We start from the raw sequence: 3,613 nt of genomic DNA, 5'->3' as shown, positions 1-3,613 counted from the left end.
AAAAAAGGCAATTAAATCTACTTAATTCCCACTTCCTACAAAACTACACCAGATCTAAAAGTTTAAGGCTCATTTAAAGCAAATGGAGTGGATCATTAGCAGCTTATTGAAGATGTCAATCAACTGGAGATGTGGAAAGAATTTAAACACGTGTAAGTACTGCCAGTCCTCATGCCTGATTTTTTTCTTGTTCTGTTACAGGGAAAATTTTGGTCTTGCACCCCTATTAGAACTAGAAATTCTTTCCCACGCATATTTCCATTTTTAATTCTTTCATAAAACATCTCCTCTCATACTAGAGATGTTAAGAAACATCATGCCCTAGAAGTGGACTATCTACCTTCTTCTTTATCTGGACTAATTAAATAAAAATAATTATAAAGTTTGCTATTAGCACCTTGGGATTTTTAGCACATTTAATTAGGTACATCGTATCTGTGCTTACATTGCATCTTCAAAATCTGACTGATATATATGTTGGAATTTTAAAATTCTTTTGAATTTGTTTGTCTGTAGTACAAGTATGAAATTCCTGGCCAGAAAGGAATTATTTTACAGTAGTGATTTTCAAGAAAAAGACATTATTCTTTTATATCCTTCTTATAATTGCCCAGTTTAAGATGGGAGAGCAGAAAGTCCTTACTCTAAACAGAAGTAAAAACTGAACAGAAATCTGCACTGCTCAATCCAGAATGATGAAAGTACACACTTGCTTGGGTGGTTACCAGCAATATGGAATTTAAAATCCGATTAGGCCTGAAATATGAAACAATAAAAAAATTAATAATAGTATAAGTTCTAGTTTTAAGTTCTTAACTGTAAATACAGTGTATAACTAAGATGTCTCCTTTAAAATAGTATGCAATATGAATACATTCATTTTAAGAATCTGATGTCTCCTTTCTTATAGGCTGCTATTCCACAATATGTAAAGCTAAGTCAGATCAGTCCTGCCTTGCACCCACTCTCAATGTCCTTCCTAGGCGCCAGCTGCTTCCACCTCCAAAGAAAGCTGGTCACAGAAGACACTTCAAGAATGTGAATTCTTCACAGGGGGAACGTGACTGTCCCCATGCAACGTGGGAACACAAGTTACATGCTTGCCACATGCTTTACATGCCTTACATCTGCCTCTGAAGCACGTCGCAAAAACTAAAGAGCAAAAAATAGCTGATTCAAGGTTAGCCAAATGAAGAATGGTGTGATGAGGGCAGAAAAAAAGAGCATTCTGAAAATCTCTATGCTGGGAATGTCTTCTGCTTCCTTGAGTTATACACTGTATGCTTACACAGTAGTACCATGTCTCAAGATCTCATTAGACGTACAGGGAAAAGAACAGGAATTCTCAGTTCTACCTCAATAAATATATATTTTTTAAAGTTGGATTTGATATCAACCATTATTGTGATAATCTCTTCCTGTGCGTACTGTTTAATTAGCATTATGTGGAAATCAGAGTTGAGGACACGTGCATAATATGCACAAGAAAATTAGTTGTTTAAAAGGACAAGATATCAACAATTCGTATTTTCCATGGATTTTCAATGCCAATTCAAGATGGCTGTAATATTTAAGGCTTTGCTGAGCAGGATACATCTGAGGATAATTCTCTGTTCACTGCACAATGAGACAGCTGTGTCCCTCTAGGCCACTCTCATGAGTGTGAAGCTCCCAAGACTAGAAATAAAATGTTCTCAGTTGATGGCTGTCATTTGATGCAAAATACACATCACAAGAAATAAACAGGGGCTCCAGACAGATTCTCCTACACTGCGGAAGTAATCAAAGCCAAGAATAACAACAAAAGTAAACAAAACCAGAAGCTAAACCACAGTAAATAAAAACTGCCACATCTGTAAACTAAGGGTTGGAAAACCAAATTAACCAATTAACACCTTCATGGCTACATTAAGCTCGTGTGGTGTGGACCTACTGGGACGTACATAATGCCTCTGGCTCTTCATCCATGTACATAATTCCCATTCTTCTAATGGGAACCAGGGTGCAGTGAGGTAAAATTCAACAGAGGAATGGCTTCCCACCCTGTATTTTGCCCCAGTAAGCAGTTAAGCACAAACAGGTCTCACAGATTTGTCACGTCAATATCTAAATGATTGAGTTTGTGGCGTTCTCACAGGTTGTGACAAGAAGCACCAGGAAATGTGATTAAGGGGTAGGTGAGATCTGAATCCTATGTGCCGAATCTTTCTTTGTCTTTTCACTAGAAATATGACTTTAACATTTTTTACATCCTCACGTTTTACAAGGAAATGGGAATCATCTTTCTGTTTCCCTTCACAGAACACCACTGTCAATTTTTATTTATTTGCCCGAACTCACTCTCCTTGCACACTATTCCTACAAAATAGCTGGAAGAGCTACTTTGGAATCAAAACCATTTCTGCTGGATAGAACAAATGGCAGCAAATGCTTGAAGGGTTACACGGCTGGCAGTCAACACTGAGAATAAAGCATATAATGCTAATTCTCAGCATGCATCAGGGTAGAATTCAGGCTCAGCTGAACTGAGTTGCAGGTATCCTTGTCTACCTTTGAGCTGTTCAACCTGACAATGCAGTGTAGCATATCTTACATTCAGACCTGTTTTCTTCTCTTCAGTAAGGAAATTCTGAATATGAGATTGTTGACATTGCTTGCTCGACTCAGCAAGTAAGCTATTAACAGGACACGACCAAGTCAAATATTCCACAAGTTTCATGTTTTATTGTAACCTTTCTAAAACAGAAATGGAAAGAAGTTTGCTTTCAAACACACCTTCCAGATAAGGAATTTAAAATCAATATATATAGTAATTGAGTAACAATCTAAGAAAAATCTGTAAACCTCTGAGATAAACTGAGAGACTTCTATCATTGTCTAAGAAGATGTGAGGGACATTCTGTGGAGCTCAAAATTGTTAATTCTTGCTCTATGGATTTTTTGGCTAGATCCGGGTTAGCAAATATATGTGTCACAGCAGGAAACTGCACCATGTAAGTACTCTACCTATAATGTCTATGCAGCTGGAACGATACAGGGCACACATTTGGTCTGGGCCACTTATCATTCTGCAGGCTTTTTCAGACGTGATTCTGTAGTCAGCAGTCAGGAATCATGGTTGTATCAGTCTTCTGCTTAGAGTAATGTTCCTCGGATTTTATCTTGGACCTTCACAAAAATTCTGTATGAAAAATAGCCTCAGTAATTACAAAACCAGTGACTTTACTGTGCTGCAGGGTAAAAGAGATTACAAGGATATCTGTGACCAGACCATGGAGCTCAGTTTCTGGGTCAGAGACCCCTTGCAGTCAAAGTCTCTACAGTTTATTTGCACAAAGTAAGGCTATGGGGGTGTTACCTGACCAGATCTGAGCTATAATGAACAAAGATGGATTACTAATATGTTTCTTTCACGTCTTCTGACTCCCTTTACCAGACCCAGCCATGAAGCTGCAGCAATTCCCATGAAGCTATGACAGCCTAGTTAGCAGTAGCAGTAACACAAAGAGATCCCACCGCAATCCATAACAGAGGAGTGGATACCAGGTGGGCAAGAAGCCCAAGGTATTGCTTTGGTGAAAGATCTTCATAGTACACTGGTGAACACCAGATC

This window comes from Buceros rhinoceros, unplaced genomic scaffold (genome assembly GCF_000710305.1).
Source record: "Buceros rhinoceros silvestris isolate BGI_N320 unplaced genomic scaffold, ASM71030v1 scaffold1892, whole genome shotgun sequence".
Taxonomy (NCBI): Eukaryota; Metazoa; Chordata; class Aves; order Bucerotiformes; family Bucerotidae; genus Buceros; species Buceros rhinoceros.
The sequence above is the reverse complement of the archived record's forward strand: the minus strand, read 5'-3'. Positions refer to the sequence as shown.